At 42.2% G+C, this 22,125-nt stretch overlaps 1 protein-coding gene and 1 long non-coding RNA gene across 2 annotated transcripts in view; both read left to right on the top strand.

The window, feature by feature from the left end:
- Positions 1-22,125, top strand: part of LOC306981815 (SLAIN motif-containing protein 1-like) — a gene marked incomplete at its 5' end in the record, with an annotated part of 310,788 nt that overhangs the window by 189,183 nt on the left and 99,480 nt on the right. The window lies entirely within an intron of this gene.
- Positions 1,999-21,656, top strand: LOC306981852. The gene is made up of 2 exons (XR_013794151.1): positions 1,999-2,062; positions 21,521-21,656. It is a non-coding gene; the product is annotated as an uncharacterized lncRNA (long non-coding RNA).

The following is a 22,125-nucleotide window of genomic DNA, read 5'->3' on the forward strand; positions in this document are numbered from 1 at the left end:
GGTCAGTTATAGTTTTGTTGTCAATTTCACCACAAGTGGCAAATACAGGGAGTTGGAAAAATATATAGTTTAAATGTAGGCTACACCATTTTTGCTCTGTGTAGTCAAAAATGCCAGTAGAGGCTAAAATGTAAAGATTTTCACAAACTTTTCACGAGCTAAGTAAGGATTAAACAACTCGGAGCCGTGCATTCGACGGTTATAATGCACGACGCGGAGTCAAGAACACCACGACGCACAGCGGAGCGGTGTTACTCCGCGAAGTGCATTATAACCGTCGAATGCACGGCTCCGAGTTGTTTAATCCGCTTATACCATGGTCCCACAAACGTAACATTTATAATAAGTATTTGTTTCATTTACTAAACTCACTAAATACGCCAGACTACGGGACTATTTTTTGTGTGGGTTATTAGCCGGTCACTGAAGGCTGGTCTCAGAGCGAGTCATTCTCCGCAGCTATTACGAGGATCTCAGTCAGGCTCAACGACACAACATCAGCACAGAATCACAACACAACAGGACTAACCCGGAAACACTTTTCCCTGGAAGTAAACACCGATATGCGGCACTCGTGGGCAGGAGTTATTTCACTTTTACTCTGTTTAACCTGAAGCTAAAGCTAGCTAGCTCAACGAGCTCAACTGTTTATGGAAACAGCTGCGGTGGAGTCGCTCACACCCGGGCCCCACGAACTGAAACTTTTATGTTTGACTTTACTAATCCAGACAAATATGTTTAAATGCAGGATCATTTTATGTACGCATGAAAATCATGAATAGTGCCTTAACCGTTTTCAATAGAAATGTAAAGCTCATATTATATTAACAGTAGCTAACCTAGCTGCTCACTCTCCTCTACTTCCCATTTATCAAACATTTTGTTTTGGCCAAAAACGTTGAAATTAAACAAAATCCATCTCATACGTTCCTGTCAGTCACTAATTACGTGTTTATCTGATTCAGCTGTGTCATGTGTTGCTATGGCGACGCCACAGCGGAGTGATATCCCAGTGATTTAACCGGACTACGTGTGCGGTTATACCAAAATAATGCACGCTTGTTAGCACCCACCAGCCAATTAGAATCGAGTATTCACCCAGACCATGGTATAATTTCTCATTAACTGTCAGTGTGTGGAACTTTTTGTGGAAGAAGTTTAACTATTTTACCTGATAATAATCAAAATAAAAAGTATTTCCTGGAACTAAAGTCAGTTTCTAAGCACTTTCTGAGAGCTAGCCGATGGCCTATTAGAGCAGCATGTTTGTAGCATTAGCTGCTGTCACTGTGAAGCTACAAGAGGAAACCTGAAGCTAAGGCTAGCATGACAGGGATGGACTTTATATCAGTCATGAACTTCGTGTTTGATGGAAACTTTCAAAAAGACGTGCTTTTGCGGGACAAGAAGACTTCTGTGGTGAGTAAAACATGTTTTCTAGCGTTAGCCTCTCCTGTTGTTAGCCACATTCAGCTACATCATGACACAACAGCTCAGAGTGAGACCTGGTTTTCTTTGTTTAGTCCTAGTTTGGACCTGGTTTAGTCCCAGGTTTTCTTTTTGTAGTCCAAATGTGGTCCAGTTTAAACCCTGAACTGTTTGGATTTGGTTTAGTTGCTGCTGATGTAGGAAAACTGCATGTTCTCCCTTAACTTTAGGCCTGATTTAGGGTGACCAGATGTTCTAACTTCAAACTGGGACACAATTCTGGAATATGCCACTGGGGCACCAAATCTGGACTGTCTTTCCCCACGATGAGTGTCGAAATGGTCCAATCTGCCCTGAGGGGATGCAAGAATGATGTCAAAGATGTCATGTCGCTAAGCATTATGGGATTAGCAGCAATTGTAAACTAATGGAGATTTTAAAAGTCAAAATACTGGAGTTATTGTTCACATTAAAACACTTGGACACCACAGTGTAATAAATGTATTTACCAGCAGTAACTCAGCAGCTAACCGAGTCGTTTTTAGCTAATGTTAGTCAATGGAAATGTATGCTAACAGCTGCAAAGATGGCCGATCTCCATGGTAACTGTGGAAAGTCCCCAACTCTATACTTGGTGTTCGATATTCACATGGAATAAAACATAATTTTCCAAGTGAAGTGTGTTATTTTGGGGACTACCAGTATATTGGCCATAAACCGGGACAACTGGGACAGAGACTGAGCGAAACTGGGACAAATCAATGGTTTTGGAGAAATCTGTTGGGACTTGGGACAAAGGAGTCAAAATGGGGACTGTCCCGGGTAAAATGGGACATCTGGTCACCCTAGCCTTACTCATTTGTTGATTTTTACCATTTTGTTTGTGTTTAAAGTCACCTATGCACCAAAGGCTGGATGTAAAAATGCAGGGTTCAGTGTCAGGTGTGAAAACTCCAATATTAGGAAAGTGAGTGAAGTGTCCAACTTGTGCTAGCTGTAAAAGTTTTTGCTTTTCCATTTTGAAGGGGGCTCGCCGTCACATCTGTGAGCATTTCCACAGCTTCCCCCCCTGCCTTTGAAAATGCTCTCAATAAATAAGCAGGACCCCACAGTCATTCCTGTTGATTCACATCACCAATGTCATTCATCCTCAAGAAATTTAACACATTCTATGCTTCCAAACCCCCAAATATTCACGTCGGAAAAACACAGCCGCGGATTTATGTGCTGGAAGTGACTCAGTATTGTGCCGGTAACCGCGCTGTAACGACTGATACGCTTCTATTCTTATTATTTCTCGGATTTGCGGGCCCGCTTTTGTTTGAAAAATATATTGTTTTTTTTCCTCCCCCCTCCTCGTGTTGCTTGTTGTGCGTGAGGAGACGTGGTGCGTGCAGGTGCCTCTAATGGGATTGGAGATGACGGATTTGTGGCTCGCATCGGGAGCAGGGCGCGCTCTGGGTAAATAGGTAAAACAAAGGTGGATGTTTATTTTATCGGGAGGCCACAGGGGGACGGAGGAAAGGTGCGCGACAGCGGGGGAAAGAGATACGACACATGCGGCGTTTGAGTCACCCCCGTTTTCATTTGGCTGCTTCTCTACGGCTGTGCTTCCCGGACGCAAAACTGTCCTCCACATTTATACAGCCCGTGAATAAGTGAGTTCATTACAGAATCATTTTCAAATGTGTAAAAATGTCAATAGGAGCCCAACGTTCTTCACATGTAGAGATGACAACAGGGGTGGACTGGGACTGAAAAACAGCCCTGGACTCTGACCAGCCTGGCCCAAATTACCACCCGCCTTAACGGAGCGCATTTTCTCCAGTTCGGCTTTACCCAAATCTAAAAGCTTCTCATTTGAAAGCTGAGACCTACAAAAGTATTGCAACTTTTTGTCAAGTCGCCGCTTTTTTTGGTCATAGTTTTGTTGTTTCTTCATTGCTTTTTGTGGCTTTTTGTTGTGTTTTTGTCACATTTTTGTTGAATTTTTGTCACTTTTTGTTGAATTTTTGTCACATTTTTGTTGAATTTTTGTCACATTTTTGTTGAATTTTTGTCACTTTTGTGTTGAGTTTTTGTTGAATTTTTGTTGAATTTTTTTTGAGTTTTGTCACATTTTGTTGATTTTTTGTAATTTTTTTGTTGAATTTTTGTTGAATTTTTGTTGAATTTTTGTTGAGTTTTTGTCACATTTTTTATATCATTTTTTTTGTTCTGGTTCTGCCACGTTTTTGTGGCCTTTTCGTTGCTTTGTTGTCGTGTTTTTGTTGACTTTTCATCACATTTTTTGTCACTTTTTTCTTGCTTTTCCGGCACATTTTTGTTTTGTTTTCATCCTCTTTTCTTGTCGCTATTTTGATGCTTTTCTTTTTAGCTTTTAGATTTGGGTAAAGCTCGGTTAATGCGGGACCGGTGGCCCGAGAGCCAGTGGCCCCTCTGTGCTCTTCCAGAATGGACATATGGCCAGTCCGCCCCTGAGGGGCGGAGGGACAATTAAGTAAAAAAATCTCAACTTGCTACGACACCTGGCCTCACTGTGGTTCTATCAGTGGAAAAAAGAACAATAACCATTATCAGTTACCCAGATTTCTGCTCTGTGTGCATTTAAAAGCTCTCTGACTGTTATCCAGGCCAGTTCTTATGTAAGCCCATATACTTTACTTCCATATAGGCACAGAGAGAGAGCGGTACATGGATCGACTCAGGTGTGGCCCGCAGATATACGGAATATTAACGTCATTTCTCCGGTCTGCCGGCTGCACTCCAAAGGGTTTTTCACATGTCTTCAGTTTCTCATTGAACGGCCCCAGAAGCGGGTCTGAGAGTGCATTATGTAAGAGGGAGATGTTCAATGTGAATGTAAAGTAAAAGGGGAGGTGATTTAGAGGTGAATATTGCAGTTCTGCTTTACAAAGTGATGATTCTGAATGATGTTGTGGTTGGAAAATGTCATTCTGATCTGAAACGGCTTTGCCACAAAACACGATTTCTTCTATTATGGATATGAAATTCTCTCTTGCACTAATTATCCAGCTTTGTGCCCAGGCTCGTATGGACGGTATTAATTACACGGAGAAGTCAGTGTGGGACTTAAAAAAAAGCTGTTTTATAAATTCCTGATGTGGCTCGGCCTTGGGGAGCAGCAGGTTGTTAGTCAGCGCAGGTTTGTTGACAACGCGACCGTGAAGAAGACGTATGAAAAGAGAGCATTCATTTACACAAAGCAGTAAACAGCAAAGTGTGCAGACGCTAAGTGGAAATGTAGAGTACAGTGTTTCTAAATGAAGGACGGCTTGACTTTTGCAGTGACCAAAAAGCTGTAGAATCAGCTTTTTGGTCAGGAGTTTCTAGCGGGTAAATTGAGCTATTGTGCATGTTTTGGGTTGATGAGGGAGAGACTAATCCCACACACGATAGTTGAAATAGTTTTATTCTTGCACAAGTACTGTATCGAGGTTATGCAGGTGATGTAACAGCATGGGGGCGTGGCCAAGGGGACAGGAAGCTTTTTAACCCTAGAACACTATTGTTTTCACATTTATGTGATTTTCATGATGCTGCGTTTATCTGAGTGTCCTGGGTCTCTGCAGCTTCAGCTTTGTCTTTGACATCTTTGATGGATGGCCTGGGTGTTAATAATCCAAAACACACTTTTTTTTTTGTGATAGAAGGTTTAATCAGGCTCTTGCCCCTTTCAAGGTTGACATTCAGGACTGACAGATTTATTTTGCGACTTCATCTACAGCTTTGCTCCTGTCACAGAGTTCGGTGTCTCTGGCCTCACAGTAAGTGAGTAACACACAGTTATTTTAGTCAGCTGGTCATTTAAAGCCACACCGCGTAGAATTTTACCCAATAGTAAAATAGAAATACAAGCATTTATTTCATGACAGATACTTTCATCATTGAAAAGTACCTCATCAATGTACAAACAAACATGAGTTTTTGCTGTGAGCGGCTCAGACATGACTGCGACTTTACTGGGAGTGGGTACGTCTCCAGCTCGTCTCCATGGCGATGTCGACAAAAGTCAGCAGAATATAAGATTTGAACAGGTTAGGTCCTCATCCAAATCCATCCTTTCACAGCCCACTGCAGCAACAGACTTTTCTGTGTAGAGCTGGTCATTAGGAACACGTTTTGTATTGATGTCAACAACATAGTCCAAATGTTACGCAGTGTCCCTTTAAACCCATTCAAAATATGACATATTTTGTTTCTCTCTCCTGTGGCTGTTTGTGCCGAGGACACTGAGCTTCACCAGAGAAGTCTCACACATCCCAGGAAAAAAAAAAAAGCTTCCATCTTCATTATTTGGTTTTTTAAGAATTTTTTGCTCCCAAATTCCTAATTTTCCAGTAATTTTGGAGCATTTGTATCTGGTCCTCTCACAATGCATTTCTTTATTAAACATGACACAGTTTAATATAAAAGAACACGACTCACATGTGTCATGTATTGTCATGTTGTGATAGATTTTGATGAAGTACTTTTTCTCGGGTGTAATATCCCGGGTAAAAATCACCCGCCGTTAGTGATGTTGTTTTGACTTTGAGCGATAATGTTCTAGGGTTAAGGGAATTAAAATTGTTCACTCTTATAAGACATTTTCTGGTGGACTATAAGCACATGTGGCACACACAAATACAGTAGAGTTATAATAAGTCATTTAAATGTTTTGAAGCAACAGATTATCCAATAGAACTGAAAAACCAGCACTCGAAGCCGTTAGCGTTTAGCCACCAAACATCGCAGATTGTGAACGATCCGGATGTTTTCAGCTGTTTTCACTCCATCGACCACATTTAGGTGAGGCTTCGTTAGAAACCATTAATGAATGAACAAACCTTTTTAGATTTTAGACACACATCCAAAGGCCACTAAACAAAAATGTCATTAAATGAGCCGATCATACTTTAATATAGGGCCTGGCTCCATTCATTTGTACCAGCGTATGCATTTGGAACTGGCTTAGATAAAGTTAACAGCATTTCTGTGATTTATGGCTAGATTCTGTTTAGGCAAAACAAAACGAAAGTAAATGCAGTAAATGTAACTGCCACCACTCTCCGTCTCTGCTGACTTTATGTCTTGATCTTAGGTCTCTGCCTCGTTGCTTTGCCGGCACAAAGAAAACACGACTCATTCTGTGGCACGTCTCGATGAGAAGTCAATATCACAGGTTCACTGAGCTTCAACCTTGGAGATCCCTCTCTCTGCAGCGAGCGCCTGACCCTGAACACACGAGGGCAAAGACTTCCATCTCCTGAAACCGCCATCTGTTGCGCCTCAGCCTTTCCCCGACATCCCCACAACCGTTTCCCCTTTGAAATCGTTTACAACAAACTACTCCCCGAAGTTTGTGCGCCGCTGCCAAAAAACCCTCCGAGTCGCCACATTCGATCTCCCCCCCTTGATCTGGTTAATCACGTGACTACGCTGCTCCATCTCCGTTGCCGTGGGAGACCGTTGCCATGGCGCCCGTCGCTGCCTCTGACCCAGACTGGGAAGAAGAGCGTTTTTGAGAAAGTGTAATTGGACAAAAAAAAAATATGAAAAAGAGAGAGAGAGAGCGATGAAATTATGTTTGTGGCAAATGGATTCCCGCTAAGTCCGGCTCATTACGCAGCTTTATGCTTTTGGTGGAGGAACAAGGAAATCGAAACGGCACAGTGTTTACAGAGGGGAAGTACATCGTAGCAGCTAATTACTGTAGAAATGGACGCGGTTTAGTGGTTTAGTGTTTTGTTCTTGCGGTTTCCCTTGACTTTGAATACGAGTTCACGTCCAGAAATTACTTCACTGCCAGACAGCCCGAGCCCCCTTTTTGTTATCTATTTCAGAGAACACGAATGTGGAGATAATGAATTGAAAAAGGTACTGTTTTGTTTTGTAGAGTTCATGTTGGATTGAAAGCGGGATCATGGTGTTTGTAGTGGTGTTTGTAGTGGTGTGGAAACAAAGCAGTAAAAGGAAAGCAAAGGACACTGCCTGACCCAAAGCCAGTGTCCTTTACCTGGATGTGACTGATCTGATCTGGGGTTGCTGATGTTGGCCATCTTTGCTCTGCCTGATTCCATCAGATCTTGGAAGCTGGTACTTGGGATGGGAGCACCTGGAAGCCTGCGTGAATAGTGAGTGGTTGGTGGTGGAGGTCGGAGAGGCCGACTGGTCGCCTAAATGGTAAATAATAAATGGTCTCAAGTAACTTATACAGCGCTTTTCTACCTTCAAAGCGCTTTGAAGCAAGGAACCAGTCGCCCATTCACTCTCTCATTCAAACACCAATGTCCGCAGACACTGGAGGCAAGGTGGGGGAAGTGTCTTGTCCAAGGACATAATGAGTGTGGGCACCTTCAGGAGCTGGGATTCAAGCCTCGACCTTCATGAAAGGACCCGCTCTACCATCTGCGCCACCATCTACCCCAGGGCAGCAGTGGCTACAATAGTAGCTTTCCACCACCAAATATGGAGTGAATGAATAGTGCAATGTAAAGTGTCTTTGAGTGTCCAGAAAAGCAGCATATAAAACTATCCATCCACATCCATCCATCCATCCATCCATCCGTCCATTCGTCCGTCCGTCCATCCGTCCGTCCATCCATCCATCCATCCATCCAACCATCCAACCATCCATCCATCCATCCATCCATCCATCCATCCATCCAACCATCCATCCATCCAACCATCCATCCATCCATCCACCCATCCATCCATCCAACCATCCATCCATCCACCCATCCATCCATCCATCCATCCACCCATCCATCCATCCATCCATCCAATTTTCTTCTGCTTTATCCGGGGCCAGGTCATGGAGGCAGCAGTCTCAGCAGAGATGCACAGACTTCCTGATCCACGCACACCTCCAGCTGTTCTGGGGTGACCCGTCACAGTCCCACCAGCGTGCCCTGGGTCTTCCACGAGGCCTTGTCCCAATAGCACATGCCTGGAACACCTCCCGCGGGAGGCGACCAGGAGGCATCCGGAACAGATGCCTGAGCCACCTCAGCTGGCTCCTTTCGACGTGAAGGCGAAGGAAGCTCATTTCGGCCGCTTGTATTCGCGATCTTGTCCTTTCGGTCATGACCCAAATCTCATGACCATAGGTGAGGGCGGGAACGTAGATCGATCGGTAAATCGAGAGCTTTGCCCCGACTCAGCTCCCTCTTCACCACGACAGACCGATCCGTCTATCGATCTCACACTCCATCCCTCACTTGTGAACAAGACCCCGAGATACTTGAACTTCCATCCATGGGTTCCTTCCTTCTTCCCTGATAAACACGGGCCTATACCAAGATTTGGACATTGCAGAAGCTTATTGAAACACCACAGTGATGTCCTGTCTTCAAAGCTAAAGCCACTACAAGCAAATACTAGAGCGTGTGACCTTTTTTGGAAGAGGTTACAGTACAAAGTATAAAGACTGTGAGAGTTTTAAAATGTTACAGTATTGCGGCTTGTTAAATTGTTGGAGGATTTACCCTTGAACCAAGAGATCCACGGTGAACCTTTTCAGAACTATAAGCAAAAGTTCTGAAAAGTAAAAGGATCAATTCTCCGATCTAAATGGTTTTCTTTAGCATATCTTTTTACATTTTTCAGTCGAATCATATTTTCTCTATAGGAACTACTTTTCCTTCTGCTTTTGCCATTTGGTTTGAGCGAGAGAGCGGTGTGAGAGATATGACCTGCTATCAGATCAATATTGCAATGTGAACCTTCTATTCACCCAGACTTTCTAAGTAGTGCCTCAGTTTCTGGCATCACTCTCCTCAATCATCCAAAACGAAAAAAGTTCTTTTGAACAAACAACTGCCTAACCTTTCAGCTTTTAACTCCCTTTTCAGAGAACCGAAGGCTATCGCTTTACTCAAATTGTCCAATTATTTAGAGTAAAGCAGCGGCTCAAAACTTCGCTGAGAAAGACTGGGAAATCACAAAAACTGTCTATGATCCATCTGCAAACGGCGAAGCTCAAAGCGAGAAGAAAAAAGTTTATACAATAAACGCTTGGAAGACTTGAAGTTCCATTGCACAGAGACATGATTAGATAAAGTTGGTTCAAATTGCGATCCGAAAAGAACAGTAGGGCAGACTTTGTGTTTGAAAATGTGCGCTCAATGGAAAACAGAAAAAACAAATGAAAGGGAGTTTAAACGTGTTAGATGTGTGAGGAGAGAGAAACCGAGTTGTTCAAACAGCGAGCAGGAGTTTGACTGTGGAAAAGAGCGGAGGAAAGGCTCGTATGGATTTCGTTTTGAGAGACGCTGATTGTTTTTTTGGATAAACACTGCTATTTTCATGAGTTCACCGTGAGCCGCTTCTGAAATAACATACTGTAATTGCGAGAGAAATGGATGACATTAAGTTAGCGATCGGCGAATGGATGTAAGATATTTCAAAGCAGTATTTCATTTTGGAGGCGCTGACACAGAATCTAATCATGCTAGTTCCGTGAAAAACAAGGGTTAGGGTTTGTGTGGCGACTTTTATTTTATTTATTTATTTATTTATATGTTTATTTGATAGGGACAGAACAAGAAGCATTGTTACAATAACCGATGCCATGCTCATAGGCCGTATAGCTAAAAGCTAGTTAGCAGACCTGGTCCCTAAGACATAGAATATTAACATTTACATAAATCATTACAAATAATACAGTACAAAATTACATTACAAATGATACAATTTAGAAAAAGTTTGCAATGAAATATTATAGACTTCTGTTGTGTCCACAAGTTTGATTCAGTTTGAGCCACTGTTTAACTTTACTTTTAAACTGGCTCAGGTCTGTTAAAGTTTTCAGATCAGCAGGTAAAGTGTTCCAGATCTGTGGTCCTTGTACCGCAAACGCCGTCTGTCCGAGAGCTGTTTTGCATTTGGCTGGTCTGCAGTCTCCACTGACAGCGCCCCCTGGTGACGATCCCGTGAGCTGCACATGTTTCAATCATTCCTGCAGTGATATCGGGAGCGAGGTTTTTGACACATTTAAAAACAAATTTAACAAAAGAGTACTTCTTAAAATTTTCAAAACTTAAAAGATTATGCTTCTCTTGAATTCTGCAATAGTGCCACATCATGGGCTTTTTGTCAAGCACTTTAAAAGCTTGTTTGTACAGAGAGATCACACCTTTCATAGTGGACTGGTTAGCTTGGCCCCACACAGTGAGACAGTATGAAAAATGAGACAGGATCATTGCGTGAAAGCACAACTTGGGTGCACTGATTGACAGGCAAGATCTTATTAAACGAAAACAATTCAAATTAATCCTAATAGTCTTAGTTATTTTCTTTACATGAGCTCCGAATTTAAGATGGGAGTCTACAACTACTCCAAGATATTTGAATTCATCTACTCTTTCAATATTTTTGTTATTTATTTGTATCTGAAAGCTGTCCATAGACCTTTGCCTCAATGAAAAGCACATAGACACTGTTTTAGAACAATTTAAAGACAAACAATTATCCTCCAGCAACTGGGAGACCCTGATCATGTGTCTGTTTAACAGCTCTGCAGCTTTCTGTGGAGTTTTTGCTGAGACATAGATGACAGTGTCATCAGCATACAGCTGGCACTCAGCCTCAGTACAAATGTCTGGAAGGTCATTAATATAAAGACAGAATAAGATGGGACCCAGGATGGAACCTTGCGGTATCCCCATTTTGTATTCCTGACTTCTAGATATAGTGCCACTGATTTTCACTCTCCTGGAATCCAAATATGATGTAAACCAGCTCAGAGTTTGTTCTGAAAAATTAAACTGCTTTAATTTATGCATGAGGACAAGGTGGTTGACAGTGTCAAAGGCCTTACGAAGGTCTAAGAACACTGCACCGACCACATTCCCTCTGTCCAGATCTTTTTTAATGGTATCTATTAAGTAGCAGGTTGCTATTTCTGTTGAATATTTTGGCCTAAAGCCAAACTGTTTTGAATGAAGAACATTATTATATTCGAGATAATCGTTTAATTGATTTGAAACAGTTTTTTCTATTACCTTGGAGAAAATTGGAAGAATTGAAATCGGCCTGTAATTGCAAGCTTGATCAGGATCTCCAGCTTTAAAAATTGGGCTGATAAGACCTTGTTTTAATTTCTGTGGAAATTTCTCACTAATGATTGACAGGTTTACCATTTTGGTGAGGCGGTGTGTATTACAAAAGTATAAAGGCTTCAGGGAGGAGAGACTGGTCCACCAGACTCCAGCTGAACTCTCTCCATTCTTAACCCTCACCCCTTTCCGCCGCTGCTACCTGCATTCACAAACTGTGGTTCCCTCCACTATATGCCAGTGAAGTGCAGCTGGCCCTGATGTCGAGCCCGTATCAATGGCTTGAATAGGGGAGTGAAGCCGTCTGAATGAGGCCGAACGATCAAAGAAAAGTAGCAATCTCCGCAAGAGAAGCTCTAAACTTTCTCTCATTTACCAGTCTTTGGTTTGGAATAACAATTGGCTTCTGCTTTAGGAAAGAAAGCTGAAGAGAGTGACTTGCCAGGCTAACATCTGGGGCATAACCCTGTCAAACCACTGCACTGTGAGCGCCAGACGGACGCGCCACAGACGGAAACCGTATTCCAGTGAAGGCCTTGAAACCATTTGATTTCCATGACGGTTATTATTATTCTTGTGGCGGCCAGATCCACACTCGACGTTCTCTCATTAACATAGCATCGCCAGTACAAGTGGACACAGGCCTCTCCAAGCTCTCGTATAGAAGCGGGAGTGCAGGGTCAAGTGGTGCCCAGGTGCGCTGCCCGACCAGGGGTTGATGGCACACGGCCTTAATATGTAATTGCTATACAGGTATCCCTTTCATCACCTGGATTACTGATTGTTTGGAGAATGTATGGATGAAATGTATGGACTTCCGTGATTTAGAGCCACTTTCAGCCCGTATATCCCGGCGTTCCCAGTTTATTCCCAGCACTTGGCTCCATGGAGAGTCCGGGAGAGGCCAGCTGACCCTTAGCTTTGATTTATGGCCCATCATTATGAGCATGACTGGGGCAGGGCTCATAGACTTTACTATTCCACTCGGGGGATGTGGTCTGCTCTGGGCGGATAGAGCTGCTAACATTTAGAGGACAATGTTACGGCTATGGGGATGGAAACATTAGGCTAATTTAAAGATTTCTCAGGTAGAGACACTTGTATCTATGAATTCATATGGCAACTAGTAACTTTAAGATGTGCTTTTTCAAAACCAAATGTGACCTTCAACTTATCTGGTCCAGCTCATCTTCTAATGATTAATGGATATTGCAGTGGACAAATTTTATTGTATGTTCAAAATGATCAAATTAAGCTCTTACCCACTTTTTTTTTTTTTTTTTTTTTCAACAATATTTTTATTGAATTTTCTCAAAAAGCAGGAATTGTTTTACAGGCTTTGACAGAAGTACAAAATGTATCAGAGTATTTATGATAACAATAATAAAATATAAGTGTATGGAAGCATACAAAACAGTGGCAGCCCGACCCAAGCATACCACAACAAACCAACCCCCCCCCCAAAGGTGCAGTAGTAAAAATTATGAGAAAAATAATTAATGAAATAAATAAAATAAAATAAAATAAAATCACTCCAAAACTCCAAATGCTATGCAATGCTTATGAAGTTACAAATCTCCACTTTCCATCAAGATATGTGACAGATCCACCCTTTCCAAATAAGTAATAAAAGGTTGCCAAATCTGATCAAATGAATCCCCTTTACCTTTCAAAATATAGGTTATTTTTTCTAATGCTAGAGCTGATGCCATTTCTCGTACCCAATGCCCTTCTTTTGGACATTCCATTTTTTTCCAGAAAAGTGCTATTAAACGTTTAGCATGAAGTAGACCAAAATTAATAAGAGTTTTATAATTTTTGGGTATAAAAATATCTGTTGGATAAATTCCTAATATGAACAGTTTGGGATTTCTTTGTATTGTAATGTTTAGCATAGTATTAATAGCCTGTCCAATGCTCCCCCAGAATTCCTGTAATTTCTCACATTCCCACATGCAGTGATACAGGGTACCTTTTGCATTATTGCACTTTACACATGTATCTGGGATATTATTATCAAATGAATGTAGTTTGACAGGAGATGTATATGTACGCATTATCCAGTTGACCTGTAAAAGTTGTAATCTTGTATTTACAGTCTGAGTATGGGCTTTTAAACACAGTGCTTCCCATTCGTCCAAAGAAATGTCCTCCCTAAGATCCTCTTTCCAAGCATTTAGTCTGTTAGCTGAGGATTCTGTAGATGAAATAATGAACAAATTGTACAAGTAAGAAACATGTCTTTTGGTATAAGGATATTCAAAAACAGCTTCTTCAAGAATTGAAAGGGGAGGCAAAGTTAACTTGTTATTTTGTGAGGTTGAAATAAAGTTTCTCACCTGTAAATATTTGAAAAAGTTAGAATTGGGGATATTAAATGTAGTTTTTATCTGCTCAAAAGACATCATTACACCATCATGGTATAGGTCTTCAAGTTTTCCAAGCCCCCTTTTTGCCCACATATGAAATCCCGGATCAGATAAACCAGGTTTGAACTTATTATTACCCCAGATAGGATTATAACGAGAAAAATATTTTTTTTGTCCCAGTACTGTATGAGTCTTATACCAAATGTTGATCATATTACCTACAATAGGATTTTGATTTCTCTTCCTAAGCTCTTTAATTGGTGCAGAGTACAGAAACATACTCAAGGGTAGCTCAATGTGAAATAAGGAAGATTCTATCTCGACCCAAGTTGGTGGTTGTTCAGAAAAGTAAAACATCATCATTCTCAATTGCGCTGCCCAATAGTACCACTCAAAGTTCGGAACTTTGAGCCCACCCCGGTCAAAGGGCAAGTAGAGCAGTGCTAATCGAAGTCTGTGACGCCTATTATTCCAAAGAAATTTTGTAATTATTGACTTTAATTTTGAAAAAAGACCTAGTGGAACCGGTAATGGGATATTTTGAAATAAATAGAGAAGTTTAGGAAGTATATTCATCTTCACAATGTTAATACGGCCAATTATAGATATAGGTAGATTTGACCATCTATCTATAGACTCGGTAATATTTTGGATGATTGGGTCATAGTTAACTTCGCTTATTTTATTAACATCTGGCACAATTTGAATTCCTAGATAAGTTACAGAATTTGTGAGTTTAAATGCTGAAAGTGTGTCCGAGGATGCTGTTTTCTCTAATTCATTAAGAAGCATCAAGCAAGACTTAGAGTTATTAATTTTGTATCCAGAAAAACCTCCAAATACTTTAATAATATCTTGAACTGCCGGTAGGGAATGATTCAGTTTGGTTAAAAATAGAATGACATCGTCAGCGTAAAGTGCAATTTTATTTTCTATTTTACCCACTGTAATACCATTAATGTCCGTATGTCCTCGAACAGCAATAGCAAATGGTTCTAAAGCCATTGTGAAAAGAAGGGGCGAAAGAGGACATCCCTGGCGCGTCCCACGGGATATATTAAAGGGGCTAGAAATAATATTATTTGTAAGAATCTCAGCTGTTGGTTGGGAGTAGAGTAGCTTTACCCAAGCACAGAAGGTTTCACCACAACCAAATCGGGACAAAATTTCAAACAGATATGGCCACTCGACCCGATCGAAGGCCTTTTCTGCATCTAGTGATAGTATTGCAGAATCGGGGGCATTTCGTTTTTCATATAATATGTTAATTAGTCTTCTAACATTATGGAATCCTTGCCTACCTTTAATAAAACCGTTTTGATCAGTATTCATTATTGAGGGGAGGCATTCCTCCAACCTATGAGCTAATATTTTACAAAGAATCTTTGTGTCTGCATTTAAAAGGGAGATTGGTCGATACGACTGGCACACATCCCTAGCTTTGCCAGGTTTAGGTATCAATGTTATCGATGCGGCCCTCAAACTGGGTGGCAGTGTGCTTTCTTTAAATGATTCAATAAACATTTCCAATAGTGGCTTTAAAATTTTGAATTTAAATTTTTTGTAGAAATCTATTGGCAAGCCGTCTGGGCCCGGGGCTTTTCCCAATTTCATTGAGTCTATTGCTTCCAAAATGTCCTTCATTGTTATATTGGCATTAAGTTTAATCTTGAGTTCCTCGGGAATCAATGAAATATTGAGATTATTCAAAAACATCTTTTGTGAATGATCAGAATTTGGACACTCTGAACTATAGAGCGTTTGGTAGAATTCACGAAAAGTGTTGTTTATTCCCTGAGGATCTACTACCAATTCACCTTTAATGTTTTTTATGGAATTAATTGTCCTTTCTGTTTGGAGTTGCTTCAGGCGCCAAGCTAGTAACCTCCCAGACTTCTCCCCTTGGTCATAAAATGATTGATGTACCTTCTTCAAGCTTTCAGCCGCCTTCCCTGCTGTTATTTCATTATATTGAGCCTTACAGAGTAACAGTTCCTGTTCGCACTGCATGCTTTTTTCCACATAAACTTTCTTTTCCAAAGTGCTAATCTTGGTTTCCAATTGTTCAAGAGATTGCCGCAACATCCTGGATTTGGTGGTGGTGAAGCTTAATATTTGGCCTCTTAAAAAAGCCTTAAAAGCTTCCCATCTTATAGCAGCTGAAGTTTCTGAAGAGTTTGTTTCAAAATAAAGATCAATTTGAGTGTTTATAAAATCTACAAATGTAGAATTTTGCAGCCATTTAATAGAGAAACGCCAGCGCGGTCTGCTTAGAGTCAAGTCTGAGTCATGGTAAATTAGGCAAACGGGAGCATGATCCGAGATTAGAATACTTTCATAACCACAGTACTGAATTTTATGTCTCAATGAAGCGGATATCAAAAAGTAGTCTATCCTAGAATACGTCTTATGTGTGGCCGAATAACAAGAGTAAGAAATGTCATTCGGATTCAGCTCCCTCCAGACCTCCACCAAGTTTAAATCTGACATAAAGTATGTAATGCACTTCCTTGCTTGAAGATGAGAGGCAGTTGAATTGGACGACCTATCCTTAATATGGTCTAAAACAACATTGAAATCGCCCCCAATTATATTCTGGCCATCTAGTGATGAGAGTTTTAGAAATAGGTCTTTAAAAAAATTAGGGGAATCTTCATTAGGGCCATAGACATTAACTAAATTTAATTTGGAGGACAAAAGAGTCCCTTGCACAATTAAATATCTACCTGCAGGATCACATATTGTATTAGTAATTTCCAATGGAATGTTTTTATGAATTAGGATCATTGTACCTCTTGCATGGGAGCTAAAAGAAGCAGAAAAAACAGAACCTGGCCATCTTTTACTAACTACAGAGACATTAGTGGAAAGAAGGTGGGTTTCTTGTAAAAATATTATATTTGCACGCAAACGTTTCAACCTATTCAACACTTGCTTAACCTTAGTCACTTTATTTAGACCCCTGCAGTTCCAGGATAATATCTTAATGTCCATAACCTGAGTCATAGCCGTATGCCCGGACTTTCCGTACAATATGGAGTGACAAAAGAAAAAGAAGGAGTGAGTAACACAAAAAATAAAAACAAAAACAAAAAAACACCCTTTAAATACACCTTTGAAACCCAAACTTGAACCTTAAACAAAAAACATCCAACCCCTGAACATCCCGCAGCTTCCATGCGAAGCTTAGCTCTTACCCACTTTACTTTAACCATAATTTAATAAATATTTGTGAGGGATTTCTTTTTTTTTTCAAACAAACAGGGCGAAATTATAATCCTTTTCTCTATCAAGTTATTCTCTCGGTGTTCTGTGCCAGTGCCAAAGTATTGCTCTGAATAAAGGAACACCAGATTTGTTCCTGTACCTTTGGCCTACTCTGTGTGCCTACTGTTCCGGGCTTAGATTTGCAAAGTAACCTCTGTGTAAATACTATCAACTTCTTAAAAGACTCTGACAAAATATACTTGTTTGACAACAAAATACTTTATTTATTATTCCACATATTCTTGTAATACACTGTAATGCTGTAGATTTGCTTTGTGGCTTTGAAGAAACCACTGAAGCTTCCATTCACTGTTAGAGAGTGGTGGTGAGTGATGGAAATATGGCTACACATGTTGAATTGCACTCAGCGCCCCCTGGAGGTGGCGCTGGGAGGGCGTTTGCTGATCATTAGTGTGCCTGCCATCGGCGGGTTTGTTGAAGACTAGAGAGTTCATCTTCACTGTGAACCTTTTCCTGCATCTGTAGAAAAGAATAGGCAGGACCATTAGAACGGAGAGCATGAAGGAGCCAGTGAGCAGGTAACAAGCCGCTGCCTGAAGCACAAGAAGGCCGTAAAAGGCGGCTCTTTTCGTGGTCAAGCGGAACGAGGCGCTGCGTTCGTCTCTATCGGCAGGAACCCAACTTACATCTTCTGGACAGTCCTCCATATTGATCACAACATGCTCTGGTGGGCCTTCTGCCGTGTCTAACTGTTCTAAACTTGTGGTAGAAGTTGTACTTGGGTTGAGGTTCTCTCTTATATTGTCCATGTCAATAACACAGAGGGGTTCTTCGTCCCGGTGTGGATTAACTGTAAACGTCGTAGCAGCAAAGTGGTTCATGAACCCTACTTTGGAGCTCTTGATTTCTTCAGTCTGTGGTATGGCATATGTCGTCCTGTGGATGACTTCTGGCCTTTGGAGTTGGTCTCCAAAGTCCAGAAAGTTGTTTTCTGTCTGGGGTACAGGGGGCTGTGCATTCTGATGTGAACTTTGGCTCTCTGGTTCTCCTTTATCACTGGAGGTCTTCGGAGTGAAGTTCATCAGGTCGTGGGCTTGTTGGAGGTATGAGCTGGGCTGGATTAGATGGTTCATGGTGATGAAGGGGTGCTTTAGAGCCTCTCCAGGCGTCACCCTCTTCTCAGGGTCCGTCTGCAGCAGATTTGTAAGGAAATCCAAAAAAGCCAGTCGATCCGAGTGTTCATCTGACTCTCCTTGGCTTGCTCCTAACATCAGAGCTTCATTCAGGTTTGCCACATTGTCCAGATGCATTTTCTCGACTTTGGGCATCACCCGGTTTGTGGCTTTGTATCTCTGAGGGCTTTTGAACCTCCACTGTCCGTTGATTTGCTCAAAGTACTGGTAAGTGTGGAACCCTCGGTTGAGGACCTCATCACTCGGCTGTCCCAACAGATGAACAATGGTGCGGATGTGGTCGTAGGAGGAGCTTTCAGAGAAGAGGTCACAGCCCATGAATGCCTCTCCCAGAAAGCAGCCCAAGGACCACATGTCCACAGACTCAGACAGTGGAGCGGCCAGGGTCACCTCCGGAGCGCGGTAAGCCTCTGGCTGCATTATTGTGCCCAGCTCCAGCTCAGACTTGTGATAGCCACAGCCAAAGTCGATTAGCTTGACTTTAAAAGGCTGCTCTTGGTGGTTGACCAACATGATATTGTCTGATTTGAGGTCAGTGTGAACGACTTGTGCGTCCTTTAGAGCGTTAAAGGCCATGAGCAGCTGCTGAGCTATGGGCCTCAGCTCGTTCAGAGAGAAATATCTTCTCTGCTGCATCAGAAGGTCTGCAAGGCTGCAGTCCAGCAACTGGTATGCAACACACTTGTATTTTCCACAGGTGAAGTGGTCCACACATGTCACCAGATTGCCTTCTTCTGGGTCAATATGCTTCAAATGTTGCAGGATTTCCAGTTCCCTCTCCATGTCTCCATGGTCATTTTCAAATATTTTCAGAGCCACAACTTCTCCAGTTTCTGAGTTTGTGCACTTTGCAACTTTCCCATAAGCTCCTTTTCCAAGAAACTTGAGCACAACATATTTCCCAAACTGGAGTGGGAGCTCTTCTGAAAATGAGCTGCTTGAGGAACAGTTTGAGGAGCAGTTTGAGGAGCAGTTTGAGGAGCCGTTTGAGGAGCCGTTTGAGGAGCCGTTTGAGTACCAGTTTGGACGGCGGTTTGAGGAGCAGTTTGAGGAGCAGTTTGAGGAGCAGTTTGAGGAGCAGTTTGAGGAGCAGTTTGAGGAGCCGTTTGAGGAGCAGTTTGAGGAGCCGTTTGAGTACCAGTTTGGACGGCGGTTTGAGGAGCCGATTGAGGAGCTGTTTGAGTACCAGTTTGGACGGCGGTTTGAGGAGCTGCTTGAGGAGCAGTTTGAGGAGCCGTTTGAGTACCAGTTTGGACGGCGGTTTGAGGAGCTGTTTGAGGAGCAGTTTGAGGAATAGTTTGAGGAGCTGTTTGAGGAGCAGTTTGAGGAGCCGTTTGAGTACCAGTTTGGACGGCGGTTTGAGGAGCTGCTTGAGAAGCTGTTTGATGAAATGGTAAAGGTGGATCTTTTCATGTCAACCTCTCCAGGACAGACCTCCGTATTGATCACAACATGCTCTGGTGGAGCTTCTGCCATGTCTAACTCTTCTATACTTGTGGAAGAAGTTGTACTTGGGTTGAGGTTCTCTATTATCTGGTCCATCTCAATGACACAGAGGGGTTCCTCGTCCCGGCATGGATTAACTGTAAATGTCGCATCGGCAAAGTGGTTCATGAAACCTTCATTGGAGATCTTAGGTTCTTCAGTCTGTGATATGGCATATGTCGTCCTGTGGATGACTTCATGAGAGAAGAACTGGTCTCCAAAGCCCAGAAAGCTGTTTTCTGTCTGGGATACAGGGAGTTGTTGGTTCTGACTTGAACTTTGGTTCTCTGGTTCTCCTTTATCACTGAAGGTCCTCAGAGTGAAGTTCATCGGGTCTTGGGCATGTTCGAGGTGTAGGCTGGGCTGGGCTAGATGGTCCAGGGTGTTGGAAGGTTGTCTGAGAAGAGCCTCTCCAGGCGTCAGCCTCTTCTCAGGCTCCATCTGCAGCAGATTTGTAAGGAAACCCAAACGAGCCAGTCTGTCCGAGTGTTCATCTGCTTCTCGTTGGCCTGCTCCAAACATTAGAGCTTCATTCAGGTTTGGCAAAAGTATTGGCAGGAGCAGTAGGACGGAGAGCATGAAGGAGCCAGTGAGCAGGTAACAAGCTGCTGCCGGAAACACAACAACACCGTAAAAGGCGGCTCTATTCATGATCAACCGACAGGAGGTGCTGCACTCGTCTCTGTCGGCAGGCTCACTATTGACATCTTCTGGACAGTCCTCCTTATTTATGTCAACATGCTCCGGTGGGCCTTCTGCCGTGTCTAACTGTTCTATACTTGTAGTAGAAGTCGTACTTGGGTTGAGGTTGTCTCTTATATTGTCCATGTCAATGACACAGAGGGGTTCTTCGTCCCGGTGTGGATTAACTGTAAATGTCGTAGCAGTAAAGTGGTTCATGAAACCTTCTTTGGAGCTCTTGATTTCTTCAGTGTGTGGTATGGCATATGTCGTCCTGTGGATGACTTCTGGGCTTTGGGGCTGGTCTCCAAACTGGAGTGGGAGCTCTTCTGAAGATGAGCTGTTTGAGGAGCCGTTTGAGTACCAGTTTGGACGGCGGTTTGAGGAGCTGCTTGAGGGAATGGTAAAGGTGGATCTTTTCATGTCGTTGGCTGGTTGAGTAATATTTGAGCCATGGTCCTTGTCAAACGAAGGTCTGAGAGCTTCTCCAGGCGTCAGCCTCCTTTCAGGCACTGACTGCTGCAGATTTTTAAGGGAGTCCAGTAAAGCCTGTTGAGCCAAATGTTCTTCTTCCTCCTCTGAGGAGGAAAAGGAAGTGTATAAGGTGAATGTAGACATTTTGTTTGCTAGCACTGTCAGCAGACGTTGAGAGTGTGTGTCTCGACAGAGAGATGAACGCAAATGAAGTGATCTGTCTGTGGTACTGACAGGAACAGTAGCATTCTAGAACTTTGTGATGAAGGTTACCATGGAGTTGTAAGGTGATGTCATTACTCTGCGACCCCATGGAATTAAACCCTTGTCAATTGCTGGGTTGCAGGTTCTAGAATGTGATGATGTCATCGGGCCCAGCGGGGGGCAGGAGCCCGTTTTTCCTATTAACAGCATTACACTTTCACAAGTCGTAGCTCAAAAGAAAATGTATGAATTAGGAAAATGATCATTAATATCAATCACTGGGTCCATGATCTCTCTGTACAAGACCAACAATTTCCTCAAAAACAAAATAAATTTTCCTCCATTCAATAGCATTGGCCTTTAGAACGCTGTGATGTCACCTGCAACCCAGCAATAGACCCTTTAACTGATGACATCATCAGTGACATCATCTGGAGGCAGGAAGTGATCAAGAGAAATAAGATTAAACTAAAACTAGCGATTATAAGTGTGAAACTACAACTAAAAAATGTGGTCCCGTTGTGGCTTAAGGTGCAAGAACAAGAGGAATGAGATTTGAGACGATAAAATAAGGTTTATTTGACATTTCCAAAAACAGTGTTTTACATTTGTTTATCGTTACTATGACAACAGTTCCAATGGAAATAGATAGGAATCTATCTTCCTGCCTCCAGCTAAGCCCGGAATGTTTACGTAAGCTTCGCATCGGGGTCCGGTTCGCCCTGTCGGTGCTTATTTTCCCAATAATGACCAGCGTTCTATACATTATTCCGCTTATTATACGGCCATTTGCCAACTGAACACACACAAAATAAACTTCATGCACTTTTAGGATGGCCAAAAGATTATTTAATGATTTCCGTGGCACATAAAATAGTTCCCAAAAGTTTGCGCGTTGCTTGGCAACGTTGGTTGTGATTCCAGGCAGTGTAGCTAGTAGCAGCGAGGCTAGCTATTTATTGATGTTAAACTGGACGTTCCCATTGAAGGTGCAGTTGGAGA

This window comes from Gobius niger (genome assembly GCF_951799975.1).
Source record: "Gobius niger genome assembly, chromosome: 23".
NCBI lineage: Eukaryota > Metazoa > Chordata > Actinopteri > Gobiiformes > Gobiidae > Gobius > Gobius niger.